We start from the raw sequence: 22,467 nt of genomic DNA, 5'->3' as shown, positions 1-22,467 counted from the left end.
CATTTCTGCTTGGACGCTGGGGCGGCGGGCGAGGGAGCCGGTGACGGAGGGCGCGAGGAGGGAGGAGGGGGCCGGGCAGGCGGGAAAAGGAGCCCGGGGGGGGCGGGTAAAAAAAATAATCCACCTCCCCAGGCCTTTTGTTTAACCTGCGTCGATGAAAAGGAAGGTCGTGGCTTCTTTTTCTTTTTTTCCTCCCCTTGTCCCTTTTATTTTTTTTCTCCCCCCCTGTGCTTGAGCCCGGCGGGGCATTTTCAAGCCCAACGGGGGCAACTTTATGGAGCGGGCGGTGTTGGAGGTTGATTTTTTGGGAGGTGGCGGGCTCGTCCCGCGGGCGCACGGCTCCGAGTGCAGGAATTCCTGCCAGCTCGCCTTTGTGCCAGCCTCTGTTGGCCTTGGGTGTCTCGTTCGGATGGAGCCTGGCATCCAGGCACCGCCCATTTCTTGGCGTTGAGCTGCGAGGAGAAGGAAAGGGGAGAGAGCGAGCGAGAGAAGGGAAAAAAAAAAAGCTGTCTCACTCAAACTGGCCTTTCTCGGAAAAGGATCCTTCCCCGATGATTGTCCGGATAAGCGGAGCTAAATCCAGCCACCACTCAACAACAAAACCACTCTCTTCCACGGTGCGTCTCTCTTGCTGCCTTGGTACGAAATCGAACCTCACTCTTAATTTTGGGTTTTTTTGTTTTTTTTTTTTTTTTTTTATTTTTTATTTTTGTTCGTGCGGTTGGGTTTTTTTTTTTGCCTTTGATTTGAACTAACGTTTTGTTCCTCCAGTTGCTCAGTCGCTTTGTTGTTGCTGTAACCTGCCTTTTCCCCGAAACCCCTTCCCGTCGAGTCCTCCGGCCCTTGGTGCTAAAACATCCGACTTTAAAATCGGTCTCCTACAGAGAGGGATGTATAGCAGATAGGCAGGTCACTACGTGCAGTGTTTGGAGCAGGACTGGAGGGTGATTTCTCTCCCTGCCCTCGCCCCACCGCCCGGGACGTCCCCGAGAGCCACCCAGGGCTGGGTGCGTGTCGCGCGGGCGCTTCTTTAGTTCCCCACCGGGCACCGCCGAGGGGGGAAAAAAAAAAAATATGTCGAATCATGTCGGATTTGCAATTCAACATGGCAGCCGCAGCTAGCGTGGTGGGAGCTCCCAGCGCCGAGCGGAGCGGCGGGCACGCGTGCTCCCGGCCGGCCGTGCCAGCGCAGGGTGGGGGCGCGGGAAGGGTGGAAGGAGGAAGAGGGAGCACGGGAGGGAGGGAGGACACCCGGACGAGGTCAGAGGAGGAGGATAATTTTATTTCATTTTGGGGGGGGGGTGGGGTGGGGTGAATTACACCAGGAGCGATTCGGGAAGGAGGGAACTCAAGCGGTCTGGTTTTGTCAGCGTTAACTGTTTAGAAGCTGGCCGTTTTTTCACGCTGGCACGGCGTGCCAGGGTGGGTGGCAGGGCTGGGGAGATGCCCGGGAGCGGGGCGGGAGGCTCTGCCCGCCCCGACGAGCGAAGCTGGCTGAGGGAGCGCTCCGGAGGCGGCTGGCGGCTGCTTGTCCCGCAGCGACGGAGGCCTTCAGGCTGTGGAGCTGGACTGAGCCGGGCGCTCCTGGGAGGGATGTGCTTTGCGAAGGCATCAGGACCATTATCGGGGCCGCTCGCGGCCGCCCGGCGCCTCCTGCCTCGTGGAGGTTCGCGCCTCTCCCCTCACGCCCCAGCGAGATCTGGCACCGCCGCGCCGAAGCTCTCCAGGTCTGCCCGGCCATAACCGAGCCCAGGGGTTTGGCCCCAGCGTGTGTGAATCTGCCCTCTTTCTGTCAAACTTAATTTAGGCCCGTTCGGGATACAACAAAAGCAGCTTGTTTGCAGGGCAGGGTCCTCCTTCCTGGCCACTGTGCACTTTGCAGGCGCTCGGGAGCCATGAAAGCCACCCCTCCTCCTTGCCCAAATTCTTCCTCCTCTTTCCCCCCACCTCAGCTTGGCCCCTCCTTCTCCCTTCTCTGAAAAAAGCCCCTCTTTCAGTGAGTGACACATGGCCCTACAGTAAAGCCTTTTAACCGGCCACAGAGCACCCGAACGCCCCGGCCCTGCTTTGCCTCTGTGACCTGCCAGCCTGTGCTCCTGTCTCCGCTGTGCCCTGGGGACGTCTCCAAACATTGCCTCGCCTTCTCCTTGCCTCCCAGAGGTGCTGTCCCTGGGTGCCGCGCATCTTCCCGGCCCTGCAGAAAGCTGCACGGCCTCGTACACCCCGCTTTGGGGCTGGGATGCTGGGGTCCGGCTCGGGACCTTGCCACTCGCTGGTGGCCCAGCCGTAGGCAGGTTTTCACAATACCCTGTGGTTGGTTTGGAAGCTGAAACTCCCGTGTTGCAGGGGCTGCTGGCGGTCAGTCATTTGTGGGGCCTGACACCCCAAAATGTGTTGGGATGCCCTCTTCAGAGGAGCTTGTTTACACACTGGTTTACATCCAGACCCTTAATGTCAGTGAAGAGGAGCACAAGTGTTTTGTTCATCAGTCCAGCTTTCTTCCGGCTGATTATTTATACAAACAGGGGCCGGGGTGAAACCAGACCTTTCCCAATTTGCTCTCCCTATTGCTGGGAAAGGCTGGTGGAGGGTGGATATAAAAAAAAAAAACAAAACTGCTGAAGCTTCAGTGGGTTCTGAAGTGGGCAGCCTGAGAGGAGAGAAAGTCTGAACTCAAACAAGACACTTCTGACGTGTCCTAAGCAAAACATCTGGCACCCCTGGAAGAGCCATCCAGCCAAAGGACGCAGCTGTTTTATTCCACACAGCTTGCAGCAAAATAGGGCTCATGCTTCCAGAACATGGCTCAGCAAAAAGGATGAATTCTTGAAATTGGGAGTTGGATCTTTCTGCTGTTTATTGCCTTTGAATCCTGAGTTTGCTCTTGGGCTGCTCTGGTGTGAGCTCTGCTCCATCTCCCGGCGGGAGACCAGGAGCTTTTCTCCGAGGCTCAAGCCTCGTTTGGCTGCTATAACCCCCCAGCAGTCAGCAGAGCCACTCTGGATTTGCACTGACATTCCTGAGAGCAGGATCGGGCCTCCAGGTTTGTCGAGGGTGACTCTGGGAAATTTCCTTTCCTTAAAAGGGCCAGGTTTGGCCAAGGCAGAGTTTGGATTGTGATTTCCTTTTTGCTTTTTCCTTTTTTTTTTTTAAAAAAAAAAACAACAAACCCGAACCTCAGAGCAAGAATTACATTGGTGAAAATTGCCTGATTTACAGCTGCAGAAAACACTGTGCTCTGTGGGGACCAGCTTCCCCCATGCTGCACCATCCATATAATCATCTTCACCACTCCAGTGACCACTTCTGGTGGGGAAGGAGGAGGTAAAAGGCAGGGAGACTGAATTTGGCCTTTGTGGGCTTTGTCCTCAGCCTTTCCACTAATTGTTCCAATATATTTGAGGGCACAAGTCTAACAGGATCCTTGTAGAAACATATCCAAGGCACAGACATTGCTAGCAGCTTCGTGCACCGTGGAGAACATACCGTATCCTGAGGTACCCAGATCTGATTCACCCTCCATACCACCCCACAGCTGGTCCTCAGAAGAATCAATATCATTAATTTTCCTTCCTGCATTTTTTTTTTTTTTCCTCTCTCTGCCACCTCTTGCATTCCCTAATTTCTCTCCACTCTTTTCTGTAGTACTGGCTTGTTATCGTGGAGTTGCTCATAGCTACTGTTTATCTTTGATGTTACTTGGCTGCTGCAAAAGGTGAGGTCTGGGAGGACAAAGCGAGGCGGCCGGTTTGTTATTGTAGGGTTGCTCATGGGCACTGAGCTGTGCTGTCTGGCTTTGCCGTTGGAAAGCCCGTGAGATACGCAGGGCTAATGCACGCTGGGTTTGGCATGCTAGGGTCACTCACGAGATAGTCCTGGCCACAGAAAATGTCAGACAAGTAGCTCAGCGAAGGGCACAACCAACACGCAGCATAAATGAGGTCTGTGGAGCCTAAGAGGTAGGTATTACATTATTGTGATGATGACAACCAAATATCACCCTGTATCTTACACCCTGTGGTTTTGGGAAGTCCGTAGCCAGGCTGTGAGGTGGTGGCTTTGCAAGCACCTCTCTTGCTCACACCCACCAGTGCTGTTCTGTCCCGTGGCTGCTGCCAGCACATCATCCTCACTGTCCTGCTGGGCTTGGGGACCCAGGACCAGCCCAAGGGAGATGGCTCAGCATCCCAGGGCAGCCCTGGCCCATGCAGGACCGGGCAGGAGGTTTCTCCTCACCTGCAAGACCATTACAAGCGTTGTGCTTCTTCCTCCTTCTCCTCCCAGCTTGAGGGCTCTGTGGGACAGCCACAACCACCTTTGACTCGGTCAACAGTTGAGTCAGGATCTTCAGGGTTTTGTTTGAACTCACGGGATGATCCGTGCTGATGTTTTAGTGCCAGGCATGGGGACCTGAAGCAGCTTCAACTGGGCAGGGAGGTTCTAGGAGTAACATCAAGAATTCAGGGGGTGGTTCTCCTCTCCTTCAGTCCTGCCTTGCTTGGCACTAGGCATTGCCTCTGCCGAGAGGAACGGAGGTCGCAGGGGCAGCATGTGGCATCCCGGAGTGCGCAGCCAGGATGGCTTGGGAGCAGGCAGCAGGATGGGAGCAGGCTAATTTGCTTGCACTGAGTTTGACAACAGAAGCCTGAGGAGTAGGAATGGAAGCAGCCTGGGCATGCAAGGAAAGAGGGTCCCAAAAAGCCTGACTTGGAGCAACAGCTTGGGTTATAACATTTTTCAAGCAGGCTACACTCATATGGAGACTCCACCAAAAGTCAGAGTGGGTTCTGATACCAACGCGATCAACAGCTCGAATTTCTGCGCATCTGCTCCCGGGGCTTCTGTTCATGGGAGGATTGGGCTAAGACCCTGGGAGCTGAGCAGCCCCACGGGGAGGACGCCTGGGATCATCCCTCCAGCTGCGCTGCCTTGGGAGCACGCCACTGCAGCTGAAGAGAACTGGGATGGACGCAGAGGGACACAGAGAAAGGGGTCTGGGAGGGTTTTGCTCCTTTCTCCAAGCTGGCACTGCACAAAAGCTAAGCAGGCGATGAAACCCAACCACTCAGCATGTTCCAGTCTCTCAGGAATAAGAATACAGATAAGGTCTCCAACATCACCTCCCAGTTCAGTCTGGCCAGTTGTCCTACAGCCTGCTGGGGAATTGCCTCTGCTGTTTTAAATCTGCAAAAGCTCCTTCGCTCCCTGGCTCCATCAGCCGTGTGCTGTTCAACACACACCAGACTCCACTCCAGAAGCGGCTGCATCTCAGCAGAGACGTGAAGACACATGATGTGTCAAACCCCAGTGCGGTCTTTATTGCACAACTTGCTCTCGTTAGCCCTGAAATCTTCCCGGCTGTTCAGAGAGGCAGCGGCAAAAGAAGGATCCAGCAACGAGCTCCCAGAGTAGGGAAACTTGAGCCGGTGGAGCCGGGCTGTGCTGGAGCTGACAGCCAGGATAGGCCCCTGACCTGGGGCTGGATCCAGCCGTGCCTGAGCACTGTGGGAGTTCCCATCTGGATCTCAGCTTTGCAGTCTGGGCCCTCCCCTGCCCAGGGGATGAGCAAGATGTGGTTCCCAGGGCGGGGGAAGGGGGCTAATGAACAGAGACAGGATAAAGAAGCAGGTAAGGGCTTCCTGTACTTTAGGGCTCAGGAGGAAATCCTGCAGCTGGTGAATCTGGATACGATTAGTGTCCATTTCTCCCTGTGTAATCAACCCATCTGTTCATCCTTGCGCATCAACAGCGCACGTCCCGTTGCAGGCAGATGCCTCCAGGCCACTGTTTTTATCCATGGCCACTCCGGGCAGGCTGAGAACAAGGCTCATCCAGAGCCGTGGATGCCGTGACGGTGTCTGCTCCCTCTCCCCGCCAGGCTCAGCAGCGTGGGTCAGGCTGGAGGGAGCCTCAGGAGAGCTGCAGCCAACAAACCGGCTACGAGTGCTGCAAACAGCAGGACGGAGCCCAGGAAAAGCCTCTTTGGAGGGCGGGCGTCTTCTCCAGAGGGCTTTGAACAAAAGATCAAAGTGATCTCTGTAACACGCTGATAAGCTCGGCTTTCCAGACACTGCCTGCTCATCTGAGCTCAACTTTACAGCAAGCAGGTAAAGGTGGATTATGTTCGGCTGCCAGGCTTGTAAAGTCTTGTTCATCACATGGGATCCTGAGTTCAGGCTGTACAGTCCCCACGTGGCCGCGGAAGGGACTGGGCGTTCAGTCCTGCTCTGTGAGAATGCTGGTTAAAGTTGATAGGTGCTGGTGCAGGATCCTGAGAATATGTTCCACCTTCTTTTCCTTGGCAATGTTGTCCAACTATGCAAAAAACACGTGGCAGCCCTGCATTGACTTGCAAATGCCAGGCCAGTGTGCCAGCTTGGGCTGAAATGAAGTCAAAGGAGGAGCTGGTGTGTGGATCAATGCGTTTTCCTAATGTGGTGGTTCAAGCTTGCATGGTCTTCTGAAAGGTCAAGCTTGGTGACAGAGGCAGGAAAAAATCTAAGTGTTACAATACCCAGTCCTGTAACCTCAAACTGTGTGAACTTGCAGTTATATTAGCTCTTACTTGTGTCGCATTTGGTTGTTGGGAGTGTCTTGAGGGATCCATTGTACTAAGCGCCGTCCACATACAGAAGATAAAGACAGTTCCTACCCAGGGCAGCTCACAGGCTCAGCCCAGATCTCTCCTGGGTGTAGTGTTAAGTGATCCAGGCACCTGAGCTTCTGCCATTTGTAGCGCGCCAAAATGTCATTAATGGCCAGAAACAATCTGAGGTATGCATCACAGATTAAACATTTCATTTGCTTTCAAGGGGTACTTGTTACTTAACTTCTAAATGCAACCTGTCTTCAGCCCCTAGTATATTGCTCTGGACTGCTCTTTGGGTTCTAAATCTTCTGATTTTTGTTTGTTTTGGAATGCACTGATTTACCACTAAGGAATAAATGAAAAGCAAAAGAAAACAGCAGTACTTGTTTGCATAGGCCCTACATTGTTCTGTGTTCTGCTGCTACTGAAACAGAGGTGATAAATCCTACTCCCTGGACAGAAAGAGGTTTTTGGGTGGTGGCTGTGTGCAAACAAGGCCAGGGAAGATAAACAAGCAGAAAAATATTGTTTTTAGCAAATGACAGTTGAGGATGGCCAATCAACTGATGGATCAAAGCAAACACAACACCATCAATTGGCAAAGACATATTGATATTATTTCTCCAAGGCATTTTTGCATCAAAGAGGGAAGAGAGATGGATTTGTGTTATGGTATCTGTGGTCAAACTTGGCTGCAATTAGGAATCTGTATAGTTTCTGTGTTGGAAAAGGGGAGTTTTGCAAAGAACTCTGTCTGTAGAAAATATGTCCACAGTTCCAGAAGGGCTCAGCCAAAAGGGTGATGAAAACCTGTCGGTTGGTGTCATCATCAGAACTGGTGGAGGTGGGAACATTTGCTAATCTTGCTTATTTTAGGGGGCCTGCTTTCAGCAGCAGTTCATTTCTGAAAATGCAGCTCTGAAAACTCAGCTCTTAAGAGTCTAATACAATACACGCCTCAGACTAGACTAGACTAGAGGGATGCATTTTTCAGACTGTAGGTTCTTGCCTGCCTAATTATGATTTTCAGCTTCTTAAGATTAGGCCTTTACATTGTATGAATGTGACACAGAAGAAATGGCTGTGACATTGCCTTGCATTTTCTTTTTCAGCTGGGGAGGAACCCAGCTAAACCTGCAGAGTTTGAGGCCTTGCAGAACTGTAGTGGAAGAAGAATAATTGAGTCTCACATTTGGAAATGAAACTCAACCTCAGTTCCCTGAGCAATCAAAACTGTCACAATTTCTCTTCCATCCAGCCCACACAGGATGGCCTGGGGACAGCTTTCCTCCTAAGGGGTAACTTTTGGCATCCCGATGAAGTGCAGGCTCTAGATGGATTGCTGTATTCATGCATAAGGCAAACAACCTCCATCAGCTCTGGTGGTTACATCTTTGTTGGAACCTTTCAGAAATAGGTTACAGCCTCTGCTCTGGGGTTTGACTTCACTGTAAAGTTGTCTCTGTAGACGCAGAAAGTTCTTGAAGCTGCATGAAATGGCCTTCAGACGAGCTCAGGACTGGTCAAATTCTGGAAAGGTTTGGCTTACAGGATTCATTGCAGCTGCCACTCCAAATCCTATTTGGGATGGATCCCAATGATGTGGAAAGTGAAGCCACCTCTCACGTTAGCAGACAGAGTGCTCTCTACTACCATCCGTCTTCTGGAAGAGAGAGAAGAAACAGCCTTGTGTGTGTGTGCAATCCACCAGAGCAAGGTGGGATATGGGTCACAAACAGATTGCTGGGCATATACCAAAAAGGCTAGGAGCAATGTCAAAACCCCTAGTTTGCTAGTCTCTGCTTCCTTGGTCTGGTGCCCCAGAGCTGTGTTTGTGAGAAGAAAGTCAGCTGCATCTTCAGCCTTGATGGGAGAATCAGGCAGGGAAGAGCTTGGATGGACTCTGACCATTTGTGCTTTAGATGTGCTGTGGCAACAGTATGAATAATGCAGAGATGTTCAATTCTTTTCTCTCTGGCTGAGGGCAAGGTGTCCCAGCTGATAAGAACTGGGAGCCCACCCTTGTTAAAGCCAGTATTAGACTTAGACCTTCATGAGATCTACTGCCTCAAGCAATTCCATTGTTCAAAGCACACTCGGTTAATTAGTACATTAACTAATTAACCTTCTCAGCATTCCAGGTAGGGATTATCTGTCTCCCAAAGGAGGAAACAGAGGCAAAGTGACTCACTAAGACTGGATACAGGAGCTCAGCAATGCAGCTGTTAAGTCTGGGGTTTTTTTCTTCCCAAATGATTTTGTTGTTGCTGCTGCTGTCAGTTTATGTACACGGCCCCCCGGAGGCAGTAATGGAGGAGTCTTTAGGACTCCCAAGAGAGTGCTCAGGTCTGGTGGGGAAAGGTGGCACTGGACAAACCTGGAGGAGAAAAGAATCCATCCAAATACACCCAGAGAAGGCAATCTGATTCACCCACATGCTCACACCAACAAAGGAGAAAAGCTAATGCCATTTCTCCCCATTCACAAGGCAAGTGTTTCTCATCAGCAAATGAATAAAATCCCTTTGCTTCTTACTCATATTTTCATCCACTCTAAATTTCATGAACCAGAAGCGACTAGGCCAATGCAGGGAGGAGAGAGCATGTGAGGGGTGATGATGGGGCTATGTTTGCATGGGCTCGCAGAGATGTGAACGGGCCAGCAGGATAAAACCTGAAGAGACTCCAGCAGACATCCAGGGGGGAAGCTTTGATGCTGAGGAAGTCCACTGACTCAAACACATGATGATGAGCAGCTGATTTCCACAGCTTTACAATGTGGTAGAAAAAAAAAAAAAAAAACAAAAAAAACAGAGCTAAAGCACAAGGACAGACCCACTGCAAGACCCCTGACAACATCACAGACCCTTTTTCATGCATCCTGATCACAGACAGAAATGGGAGTCTTATTCTCCCCACCCAGCTCTGAAGTCAGACAGCACGCTTTGCTCTACCTGCTATCAAATGACAATCCTTGGCAGCAAGTATGTGTGTGTAGAATGAGAACCAACTCCTACATTCAGTGATTCGTCCCTGAGGAAGAGAGTCTCCTGTAGCTTAAATATGGGCCCATGTGCCTTACCAATCCTTTGCTCCTGGCTTTCAACCAGCTTTTGCCCACGCAGTAAGCCCTTCACAACACTAGAAGCTTGAAGAGCAACGTCAAGGGTGTGCCTTGAACGAGAGCTCTGGTGAGACCAGAGCAGCAGACTCTGAAAGCAGAAAGCACCAAGAGCAAGCAGCCTGTCCAGCAGAAGGGATTCCTTTCATGACCACCTCTTAATCTACCACCAGTTTACTAAGCCCACAGCAGCCCAGCTACAAAAATATCCCCCTACTCAGCAGCTCCTCCCTTGCCCTTTGTAAAGCTTTAGCATTTAAATCGTATTCACACCTCCGTCTCCTAACGCAAACCACCTCAGCTCTCTCAGTAATCCAGGTCCACAAAACCTGTGCGTTCATGATCTCTTTCCCTTGCTTACGCAGTCAGTTAGCTTCCCCTTTTGTTTATTCTTAAATTCTTATTCCCATCTTTCACCCTATGCACATGCCCCCATTTGACTAAGAAATACTGAATAAGCAACTAGTGCTGAGGGGGTATATGCAATTTTTTGGGGGCTAGTAATATCTTCAGCAATCCCAGCCCCATGCACATCCTTAATCCCCTGTTTCTCCGTCTCAGGACCCACCAGGAAGGTGCTCCCTAGCTGACCTTGGGGCCCTGTTACCGGGAAAGGCAAAACACCCTGTCTTGTAAATGTATTTTAGCCTGCCTTGTTCATAGGAAGTTTTCACTTAAAATAAGGATAAAAATAAAGTTCCTCAGTTTGTCAGGATTTTTCTAGAAGAGAGTATTGGTGCCAGAGCAGCTGAAATGGTTTACTCATTCCTAGCTTCAAACTGACATGCCGCATGTGGCCATTTCTTGATCTATTGCTATAGGCATCTAGAGCCCTTTGGTCTTTATTCTGCAAGCTGCTTTGATGCTTTTCCTGAAAGAATATTGCACAAGAAATGCAATATTCTTTCAATGCAAAGGCTAGGGTTTTCAACTGAACTTTGCCTTCCCAAATCCTATTAAAATAAACTAGACTTAGATCTCCCAAATACCTTCAAAATTCCCAAACTACAGGGTTAATATGAAGTGCACAAAACCTACCTCTGAGTTTCTATAGCTCCCCACCAAGCCCATATGAGAAGTTAGGATGGGCAGGCACTTGATAGAATTTGTTACAGGTGGTACTTATTTTCAGGGACGCTTTAATAAGACTAATCAATCACAGCAAATTACTAAGCAATAAATCCATAACAGTTTTCACCTGGAGATCTTAGATTACTTTGCAGAAAGTTGGTGAGGCTCAGATAATGAAGGATAGTGGTTATTAAAAAAATCTTAAGATTTTAGGTTTCCTAACAGGATAATTCAAGATGCTGGCATTATGTTTCTCCTCTGAATTACTCCGCAGAGAAATTGCCCTCCCCACTGACTAGATAAAGCTTAGCAGGTCCAGACTCCAGTGCTTAAATTTATCCCACATGAATATGCCATAAAGTGCCTTGCCCAATTAACAACCTTCCTTATAGGATTTTCCTACGAGATCTGTAACAGCTCCAAAACTTTGCTAGATTTTGGCATTTCTAGTTCCATGCATTCTTAGAGGATAGCATTTGTAACTGGGAGCTCTTAACCATCCTAAATCCTGGGGGTATCTCTGGTTTTCATCGCCTGTCTCACCTATGGAGGCAGAAAGCCCAGGCAGTGCTTGATTTGTGCGCTCCTAAGGCTCTTCCTGGGCTGGGTACTCTCACACAAGGTCGTGAGGTGCTTGCCTTGCTCTAAAAAGCTCTTGTCTGGTTTTGGTCAGGACCTGAAGGGACTTAACCTCTGTGGTGGAGGGTGGGATTCACCTATGCAGCTTGTTGGCTTCTTCAGTAAGGCTGCTAACTAGGGGCTCAGACCTGTGCTTTGGGGAGAGGAGGGTCAAGTGAAATGCTTCTCTGGTCCCTCAAGCTGTAGGCGTGCTGTCTGGACAGACAGACAGTTGTGGTGTTGGTCTGTGAAAGGGCAGAAAGACAGGTAAAAGCCATGGAGCTCACGAGGCGCTCCGCAGGCGCGAGGTACTGCCGGAGAGAGCCAGCAGGGCTGCCTGCAGCGTGGCTCAGCCCTGTCCTCCACGGCCCTTTCGCTGCTCCTGGCGGGCTCGGCGGGACAGGGACAGACCTGTGCCCCACGTTATGGGCAGGTACCAGGTCCCCTGGTTGCACTTGAGAGCGGAGAGGCGTCGTTGCAATCCAGCCCAGACCCCGCAAGGGCCCTGGCCGTGCGGCTCCATTTCTGAGGCTCGTCCAGGCGGGAGCGAGCGAGGAAACCTCGGGTCGCTCCTCCCCGGACCTCCTTGCCACAGGTGCTGTTAGGATCCGGGTTGTAGAGACCATGCCGCCGCTCAGCCGCCATCCCCAAGGCCTCCTCGCCTGCTCCGGGTTCCTCTCCCCCTCCCCGCGGGTGTTATTTACACCGTTTCCTGCCCAGGGAAGTTCAGGAGTTTGACGTTACCGGGTTGGTTTCCGCTCTCCCGCCTGGCTCCCATCGGGAGCTCGCGCAGAGCCCGAGCCCTGCGGTGCCAGCGGTGGCCTGGCGGGAGCCTGCCCATGCCAGCGGGCAGGACGGAGGCGCCAGCCAGGCCCCGGGGAAGGGAGCGTAACCCCTGTCAACCAGCCTGGGAAGGCTGGAAAAGCCGACCCCATGCCCGTCCCTCCGCACCGGCCCTGCGGCGGGGCAGGACGGGGCTGCTCAGCCCCGGTGGGAGGAAGGGAGGACGCACGCGGGCATCGCTGCAGAGCTTTTGGGTTCCTGCCGAATTGACGCCCTCCCCTCTCCCCCCCCCCCCCTCCATCCTTCCCGTGCGCTCCCGCCTGGCCTGCATCTCCCCTCCCTTCCCTTCTCCCTCCCATCCCGCAGCAAACAAAATGGCTGCTGCATGGCCATTTTGTTTTCCGTCTGGAAGGGGGAAGCCAGGACGCTGGGACTTGGCTCTTTTTTGGAGGCTGCGGCCATGTTCGAGCCCAACTCTCCCGTCTCTACGTGGCACCGGCTGTAGCAAGAGAGAGAGAGAGAGAGAAAAAAAAAAAAAAAAAAAAAAAAAAGCAAACCCGAAAAAAAAAAGGACCTTTTTGGAACGAGACCAAAGTCAGAGGCAGAGAGTGGGTAGTTTTGGCGTATGTTGAGCACTGAAAATGCCTGGAATTGCCAAACTGAGCTTTTGTATTAGCAGCATAAGGCTACTCGGTGCATGCAGAGTCGCGGGGCTGCACGGTGTAACTGGACGGAAAGGTTTGTTCGCTATATTCAATAAAAGCCCTCCTTTCTTCTGTATTTATAAAGTACCAGAGAGCACTGTTGTCTAATTTGTTTTTGGACGGGCGGATGGTTTTACACATCGGCTTGGTATGATTAGAGCTGGTCATTGCCGGACGGTAGCATTTTAACCTGTTGTGTGTCCTCTTGTTTTTGGTGAATATGAGATCTGACCTTCCCACTGATCTGGCGGTGCCTGGATTTAGCTGCTGTGATCCGGATGATTTTTTTTTAGGGATTTTTGTTTTGTTTATTGCCTTCTTGCCTTGAAAGTTTTCATCTCGGGAATACAAAATCTTAATCTAAATATTAAAAGAAATAGCTGTTGGCTTTTCTTACGAGGATGGAGCTGTACTGTGATAACAAGCTGCTTACTGCACCAGTGTGTGTATCCTGCACTCGTTAAGGTGTGATACACAACAGAGACGCCATCAACAATAACATGCCTTGAAAGTTTAAGGGAACTTGGTGGCGTTACCATACAGTTTTGCACAGAAGCGTGGCAAAAATACCAGAACATGCGCCAAATAAAAGTATTTTTTTTTTTTTTTTTTAAAAAAGTGATTCTGCATTTCCTTCAGTAGCCTGGATGTCTTGGAGTTAGTAGTCACGTCTCTTCATTCACGGATGCTCAGAGGAGCAGATCTCTGTCCAGTGGCACGGGGGGGATTGGGTTCTGATAAGGCATCAGTGTTGAGGTGATCGTACTACCTTTGCTTGAGGGGCTGCCTGGACATCTGGAGAGAAGCAAACACTTTCAGAAAGGAGCTGGGAAGGAGAGCAGAAGGAGGTGAAATCGCTTTTCTTGCACAGAAAGGTATTTGCCTCCATATCTGCTTGGCTTGCTTACAAATGGACAATGTAGAGAATTGCGCGGGCGACAGTGGCCCCGGAGCTGGGGCTGCATGTGTGGGCGCTGGGCGGGCAGTTCGCATCGCAAATTAAATGTTTTGATCCAAATTTACGTTAGAGGTGGATGTTACCTGAGCACCTTTCGTGAGCAGCTTTTGAACTGAACATCGAGAAGGAAAACAGTATTAATGGAAGAGTTTTATAGAGTATTACAAGAAAGGATCTTCTTTCATTAGATTTTTTACTTAAGCTAAGAATTAGGTATGGAACAGGTAAAAATAAACCAAAAAGATATTTTTTTCTCTTGTATCTTTTGATTTTTAGTATTTTGGAGAAATTAACTCTATGAAATATCAGTAGCACCTGTTTTAATTTCATGACAAAAATTCTGTTTTTTTTTTTCCTTTGGGAGAGTGCAAATTATATGCTAATTTACAAGGAAAATATGTGAACATTTAGAAAAAAATGTTAGCTTTATGGGCACCTTTAATAACAGATTTGTGAAGGGTTAATAAAAGATAAGTCGTGTAACAAGCAGGTTACAGATGCCTGTATTATAGATAATAATACCAGAGTCATTAATGATGACCCCGATGTTTATAAACATCTGATAGGACTTGAGACAACCTCTAACATGAGTAGCTATTTACTAAGATATCTGCTATCTGTTTAATAATAAATGCTATGACAACGTTGATATGAAATACTACCTATTTCACTAAGAGAATGGAGGAAAAGCATTGCTGAGAAAAGGGGGCTGTTGCATGCATGAACTTTAAATATTTTTGCTTCTATTTCCCTTTCCCTATTTGTAGCACCTTTGATTAACTCTTTCGAAGCGTGATATTTTAATATCGACTCCAGGATTGGGTGTCTGGGAAGATGGTTGGCCTTGCTTTTCTGAGAGGTTTGCCTGGCCTGCGAGAAATTAGAAGCAAGTTGTCCTTGTGGCTAGTTTGGCAAATGCTATTTTCGTTGCCTTTCAGTGGCACGGGGTGCGTTCAAGATGTTTTTTTGGGATGTCTGCTGGTTTTCCTGCGAGTGAGTTCCTCGCTGCCGGCCGGCAGTCGCACGGCTCTGAACGGTGCTGTATGTGGCTGTACGCCCCAGCAACACTGGGGAGCTGTTGAAAAAACCTTCCCTGATTCTTTTTGTTTTCACTTTTTTTTTTTTTTGGTGTTTTGTGTTTTTTTTTTTTTTTAATTTCTTTTTTGGTCTATTTGCATTTTATTTTTTCCACTCCAGCAACGTGGCAAGGCGGGGTCGTGAAGTCACTCCAGGCAAAGCTAAGGAAACAAAATGGCCGACGGTCAGCCATTTTGTGCCAACGCAGCCGGCTGGCTGCGCACAGGCTTCGTGTTGGTTGGGGCTGGTTCTGCCCCAGTCCAGCCTGTGTTCCAGGAGGCTGAAAAGCCTCTCAGAGATGTGGGGCCCTGATTTCCCGCTGAGAAGCCCTGCCTGTCCCCAGCACATTTTGGCACTGACGCGCGGGACTGCGGCTATACAAAGGCTGAAAGCAGTGTCTGCTTTTAAAGGAGCGACTTTGTTGTTTTATGGTTTCCTCCTCCCTCCTCCCCCCTCCTCCATTTCATTCAGTGTTCCTTAATAAACCAGATCAGCTCCTCAAAGCTTCGGAGCCTTTCCAGCTACTCTGAGGCAGGCTCCGTGCCTCCCCGTTTTAAAGGCAGAGACTTGGCCATGCTCGGGCATCTTTGGTCTGCAGATGCTTTGAAATTTGGGGAGGCACCAGCTTGGGTTATCTGCTGGGGTTCTGATCGGCTGGCCATCGCAAGTCACCCTGAGCCCTGCTAACCTAAGAACAGTGTAGGTCACCTCTCCCTCACCAAAATGAGTCTGAAAGCTGGACTGGAAATGCCGTTTTTTTGCCAGCTTGGAGGATCTTGCTGTGAAGAAACTTATTAATCCTTTACCTGCCAATTTCTCTCACCCCTCCAAGCACCTCTAGACAGCAGGACCGTGCTGTGGCACACGCTGAGGACGGGGACCTTCCTGCAGTCTCTCACAGAGACTGACTGAGCTTTTTCACAAAAATAAAATTTGGCTAGTCTTGAAGGACTCCTGTGAATTTGGGAAGGGAGAATTGCCATGCCACTACCTTCAGGTCTTCACAGAAAATGGTGTTTTTCAAAGAGGTCCAGTTCTTAGCAGCCAAGTATCCAAAAATCCTCAAAAGCTGGTCTTAACTTAGAAGGCTGTGAGAGGCCTTGGGGTATAGGCTTCTGATTCCTACAGACCCTGTTCACCATTTTATCCTGAATTTTGCATAGCCACATCACATTCAGGCACTTGTAAATCTAATGCTTCAGCAGCAATATGCTACAAGGAAAGATTTTGTGTCTGGAAAGCCGGGCAGAGCTGGAATGCAGCACACATTGGTAATTGCCATGGGATTTTTGCTGAGAATCTTGGTAGATGCAGAGTTTGCACAAATCTTATGGCTGCATGGATATATGACTAATTCATAAGGCCTGTTTGAGAAGCCCCAGTTGGGTTTTATCATTGAGCTGTTATCCAGCATGTGTGTGATCTTCTCTCTCCCAGGATCTATGATTCTCCTGCAGATATTAAAAAGGAAGATCACTTCTTCCCTCCCTGTCAAAGACAGTGGAGAGAGGTAGATATTGACCTGTCCTAACCTGGTTAGGCCGGACCAGGCAAACCATTACCCTAACAGTGCAATCAGAGACTGGAGCAGGACTTCCCAAGGCTGGTTCCAGTATCAGATTTACCATGGACTTTCTGTGTGATCTTTGGTCACCTCTCTGCTTCTCCTTCTTTCCTTATCTTTTATCTTGATGGTTTAGACAACAAGCCATCCAGAAGAGGGGCTTGCTGTCTTTGCAATTTGCATAGCACCTAGCACAAACAACTATGACAGTGATACTAAGGGTAGGATGGTCATAATGATCCTTACCAAGCACAGGATTTCTAAATCCTCCTGTTCGACTCCTTTTTTCACAGATCCTGGCAAGATCAGGATTGCAGAGTCAGCAGCTGGGTATTCCCAAAACCTATATTCATTAAGACAATTATTATAATTAAATCTCCTGTTTTCAGGATTACTTATAGAAGTCTGAAGGGATTTTTTTTTTCCTCTCCATGTATAATTAGATCTATGTGAACCAGTTGTTATTTAATGTAATTTCCCACCCATAGTTTGAGATTGGCCCGAGTTGTCTATTCTCTGCAATGGTATCAAGAGTGACCTTTTAAATGCCTGGCCTACACATTTTGCTTATATGTTTAAAATAATATAAGCCGCCAGATTGAGAATCAGGAAAAATTGTTCCTCCAGGTCAGTTGTCAAGAGTCTCTTCAGAGAAGATGAATGTCCTCTGCTATACGCATCACCTGATGCGATCATCTGGGCCACCCACCTCCCCAGTCCTCTACCATTGCAGCAGCTGCTGGCTTTCTGGCCACCACGTTCCCTTCTGGTTGATGTCTGTGGCACTAGCTTAATTTTGGGGAAGTTGAACCACTTGAGTCTAAACTAATACTTCTGTCTCTGAGGAGGCAGAGTGGACTGTGAGAGCCTGGATGGACCTTTGAGCCTGATTGTAACCTTGGTGAAGCTCTGGCTGATGTTGCATGTGCTAAGGAGGGATGTGCAACCTCTGTGCATCACTTTTTATGCCAATAAAACAGGAAGAATAATATTTCCCATCAGAAGGCTGTTTGGGATGCAAGGCACCTGGCACTGTGGATGGGCTGGGTACTTAAATGTTGAAGGAATCAGTCCTTCAGCACTGATTTTTTGACATTGTTTATACCCAGTCACACTAGGAGAGGCCTGGGCCAGATGGCCTGGCACAGTAGGTCATCCCTTGTGAAGGCTGAGTTTGTCAAAGGAAATTAAGAGAATTACTGGGACTGTGTTGAACGCCAGTGAGGACTTCTGGACAGCCCTGCAAAGGAACAGGGGCGCTTTCCAAACCTTGCTGAAAAGATATTCTTGTACCCCAAGCCAGCCTAAACTCTCACCTCAAGGATCCCAGCTACAATAGTTCACCAAACCTTTGGGAATCTCGTTTAGGCTGTTGCCTGTTAGCTGTGGAAGCACAAAGCATTAGGCAGTCTTTGTCTCTTCGGGGACTTCTGCCTTAGCCCCAGCCTCTCCCACCACAACACTCAGCAGATGTTTGGGGAGGCTGGGGACACCTCCTGCTGAGCTCTCATGGGAAATCCTCCTTTGGGTCTCTGCTGTGCTGCACATGCAGCCCTGCTTAATGTGCTACTGGTGGCTCCCTTTTCGTTATGGCTTTCTTTAATCTTCAAGGGGAATTCTTTCTCATTGCAAAAGAACCTTGCACGTTTCTTTTAAACTACCAACTTAATACCTTGCATCTGTACTTGGGTGTACAGAGAATGAAAAAGTCTCAGAAGGTGAGCCAAAGGCTTGGGGGGAAGCCAGTCTGTCTCAGATCCATGCTAATATTGCCTGGCTGTGCTATAGCATTAAAGGGACACCAAGCCTGCATGTTGCACTCATTTGTTTAGGAAATGAGATCTGCCTTGATGTACTCGATACCATTACATTTGCAGCCTAAAAGCTTCCTTGTACTCAGTTATTTCTAATCTGCTCAATTCCCTGGAGTGCATAGCAGCTAAATTGATGGATTCTCTTATCTGGTCTGGCAGGTTTGTTCTAGATATGCTGTGTGTTCAAGAGGTGAGGTCAGCCTGGCTGTACATTAGTTGGTGTTACTGCAGTTTCAGGAGAGCTGTGCTATCTGCATGTATGGCCCTGGGTTCAAAGGGGAGGGCTGCTGCTTCCGTAAGCCCTTGGGTGCATAAAGTTTGCAGCCAGTGTGATTTCCAAAGATAAAGTATAGTCCAAGTGGGCTGAAGGAGGTTTAAAGACGGAAAGGGAGCTCCAGGACAAGGCTGGTTATGAGACTCCTTTTCCCCAACATCATGAAGGCTGATGAATTTTCATGCATTTCTCTTCACAGGAGCCACAGAGCAGCCAATGCCCCGGTAAGGATCATCTCATTGCCTTAGACTGCCATGGTCCCAAGCTGTCCTTGAGGCTGAGGTAGTAGATTGAATAGTTGTGGAGTCCTATTCTCCCTTTGAGCTAACTATACAATCTACTGTCTTTCCTAAGGAGACAGTCAGGTCTTCAGTTCTCGTCATCTACTTCTACTCCAAGCATGGAAGCAGGTGGTGCAAGTAATGCAAAGCCAGTGATACGGCCGTGAATCAGGCGAGACCTCTGTACTGCTCTGTGGAGGTGAGGTAGTAGGTTGTATAGTTTGGTGGGAGGGATTTTATCCCATTTCAGGTGATAACTATACAGTCTATTGCCTTCCTTAAAGAGCAGCAAAACCACCGGAGGACTGTCTCAGCCACAGAGCTCCTGAGGCAGCACTTCTTTCTGTTGAGGATCCCAAAACACAGCACAGCGTTGTTGAACAACTCATTGGGTCTTCCCTTATAGCATCCAGGATCACATTCTTCTAGGGACTGCTCCGTGCCTCCGTGTGAGCACGGAGCCACCTATTTACAGAAAATCTCTCTCTGTTTAATGTGTGCAAGAAAAACAATGAAATGTGTTGGTGCATCAGGTCCTGGTGTTCAGTTCTATTATATTTTTTTTTTTTGCAGGAGATGGGCTCAAGTTGTAAAGGGCTTAAGTGTGCTGTTCTTTTCTGGTCTGTCCTTGAGTCTAGAGCGGAGTGGATGCTTTGGTACAAAGAGGATAGATCCAAATTTGTGATTTAAGTTTGTTGCACCCAGTTCTGAAGTTTGGGTTAAGAACTAGATCCAAGAGGAAGCTTAGCCTGTGGACTCAAAGCCCTGGGAGCTGATCAGCTTTGGCTGGTTGGCCCCTGCTCAGGAAGTACATTCCGTTTTGGACAAGTTCCCAGCTCTCCCATGCTATAGAGTTAGAGTGTGTTTTCTTCTGATTTGATAATCCATATCAATTTAAGTCATTTATATGCAAACCCTAGCAAGGAGATTAGGGCTTCTGTGTATTTACATAGAATAAGCCAATGATTCAGACTAACTCTCTGTCCTAGAGCAGAGACAGGTAAGGAGGAGATGTGAGCCAAAGGGAGCAAGTCCTAATCCTCCTGGGCTCTCCCAGGCAGGTAGCACTGTCATCTGACAGCAGACATATGAGAAGACAGCATGCTTCAGAGCTCTGGCACTTGACAAGGGACAGGGAATCATTCTCTCTTCTTCTTAGGAGCAGATGGGACTATCCCTCTGCCATATTCCGAAGTAAGTAGGATCAAGTCCATGAGTGGAGCTGGAGCTGTAACACGATCAGGGCTGCATCAGTTCTTCAGGGCTGAAGGGCATCTCAGGCCATTATCACTGCCATCTCACTGTCAGGGAGACGCGTGAGATCTGAGACATCGGGGAGCGAGGGCAAGCAGAGGACACCTTCTCAGATGAAGTGGAGGAAGAGAGCTGCAAAAAGGAATTGGAGCCCTCAAATTTCACCCTGAGCACAGGGAGACCCAGACCTGACTGCTTGGCCCATGGGACTCCCCAAAAATGAAGCAGCTTGTTTAAGGCTCCTCTGCTTCTTGGGATGGGGCGTAGCTGCAGCGGGGCTGGGACGCGACTTCCTCAGGCTGGGCAACAGCTGGTGGGTGGGGATGCCGCAGTGTCTAGCAGCGAAGGAATGCAGACCTCTCCATAAATCTGGCTCTTCAGCAGTCCTGGCGACTTGCTGTGCAAAACTACAGCTTGGTCCTCTTGGATGCCTTATTATCCACTAGCTGCTTGCTGAGGGGCAGGGCTCCTACCCGCAAATTGCTTGGAAGGTACCAAAATAGCACCACAAGCATGGGAACAGAGCAGCATATCCACTTCGTATTTAGGAGGTATCCCCTAGAAAAGAACTCATCCTGTGTGTCCCAAATGAAATCAGTTCAGTCCCCCTCCATTAATTTGATATTAATGCAGAGAATCTCAAGCAGTGAAACTGTATGAACTGGAAGCCATGAATAAAATATTACTGGAAGTATTCTCTTGTGAAAATAAACTTGTTTTGACTTTTTAAAAAGAGTGTCTTCTTGCTGACTTGAAGCGAGCTTGGATGGTGAATGGGGATCTCTAAAGGGCCGGCCAGCGTTCTTCACTGTGTGCCACTGACCAAATTCTCTGTTTGACCAAAATCCTGAGCATGAAAGGGAAGCCACGGCCAGGACACGATGAGGATGCTGGCCGAACAGCTGAGACCATCCGTTTTGGCCATCAGTAGGTGGTTTCCTGGGCCAACCCAAATCCTATCATGAAGCCCTAACCTGCTTCCTCACCTCAGCTCAAGCGCTGCAGGTTGGGCTTCTTTCTGCCTCGGATAGTCCTTGCTACAAGGACATTTATAACTCTGATACTAGCAACAGGAGAACACAGGGACTTCCAGGCTCTACTAACCCAACATCTCGTCTCTGATAAATCACAACTAGGACTCAGAAACCTGCCAAGGCAGTATTTACTTTCTCTTTATGTTTCCTCCTCTATGGGAAAGGGCAGCCACTGCCTAGGAGGAGGGTTAGCGGGCTGTCCAAGCTATAACTATGGATATTTGGGACACCCAGCTAACTCCCTGGCCAGGATGCCCAGCCACGTCTCAGCTGGGCAGCCGTGCTGCGGCAGCAATGCCATCACTAACCACATCATCAAGGAGGGGAAGGCGCCTTCTTTTAGCAAAAAGCAGCCAGGAAAAGAGAGGGAGAACCCCCAGGGACACTGTGGGACGAGAGCGCTTTCAGCCCTGATAGTCAGAGGGAACGTGGGGCAGCTAACCAGACCTACCAGCACCACAGCCCCAACTGCAGCCCCCCAGGATGGCTGCACGTGCTTGCCCCAATCCTTTCGGCTCGCCGTGTTCAGGGCAGCTTCAGGAGCACAAAGCCAAAGCGACCTCTCACTCGACCTGCAGCAGGCACATCCCTCTCCTTGCTGGGAAACAGGAACCAGGAGCGGGGAGAGGGAACCAAGCAGGTGGGGTTAAAGTATCAGCCAAGCCTTATAAACACCACAAATCCCATGATTTTAACCCAGCTGACCACGGCTGGTAGTTAAATGCCTCCTCCTCCCCCCACCACACACAGCTGTGGGGCTGCCAGGACCCAGCAGTATTTTTGCCAGGGTGTTGGCTCCTTTCCCCTCCAGGAGTTGCCCACCACATCACCCTGACACCAGAGCATCCTTCGTGCCAACCTCAGAAATGGAGTGGAAATGCCACAGAAGTCTTCTTTGAATGTTCTGGGTCCTTCCTTGTACACCACACCATACCTTGCCCTTGCTATGTGGTCACATTCCCTCCTTCCTTAAACCCCCCAATATAGGATTAAACCAAACCGACCCAAAAGCCCGTGTTGGCAGGGCTCAGACCTGCTGTCCTGGGGTGCAGGGGGAAGAGGAAAAGGGATTCGCTTTCTGGTTTTGAATTTTCTGTTACAAGGAACTCTATAAATAGGTCCTTGCACAACTGTGTGTCTCCAGAAGTCAAAAGCTTAAGAAAAACAAAAGTCGACAGTTTTTACAAGGTTCACTAGCCCCAAAACCATGATAAAATATTTAAATCCTAGAATAATTTTGATGGGCTTCTGCTAATGCTGTTAATCAGCAGCACTGTTGCTCCATGATGGCTCTCAGCAGGGTTATGGATCCAGCACTGCAAGAAA

General features: G+C 49.3%; 1 long non-coding RNA gene across 1 annotated transcript; it reads left to right on the top strand.

The window, feature by feature from the left end:
- The first annotated feature begins 287 nt into the window (after nt 1-287).
- Nucleotides 288-20,840, top strand: LOC116960706. Its single transcript, XR_004406523.2, has 3 exons — nt 288-617; nt 18,772-18,796; nt 18,927-20,840. It is a non-coding gene; the product is annotated as an uncharacterized LOC116960706 (long non-coding RNA).
- The last annotated feature ends 1,627 nt before the right edge of the window (nt 20,841-22,467 follow it).

This window comes from Tyto alba, unplaced genomic scaffold, assembly GCF_018691265.1.
Source record: "Tyto alba isolate M040663 unplaced genomic scaffold, T.alba_DEE_v4.0 Super-Scaffold_30, whole genome shotgun sequence".
Taxonomy (NCBI): domain Eukaryota; kingdom Metazoa; phylum Chordata; class Aves; order Strigiformes; family Tytonidae; genus Tyto; species Tyto alba.
Note: the sequence above shows the minus strand (reverse complement) of the source record. Positions and strands in the feature narration are given on the sequence as shown.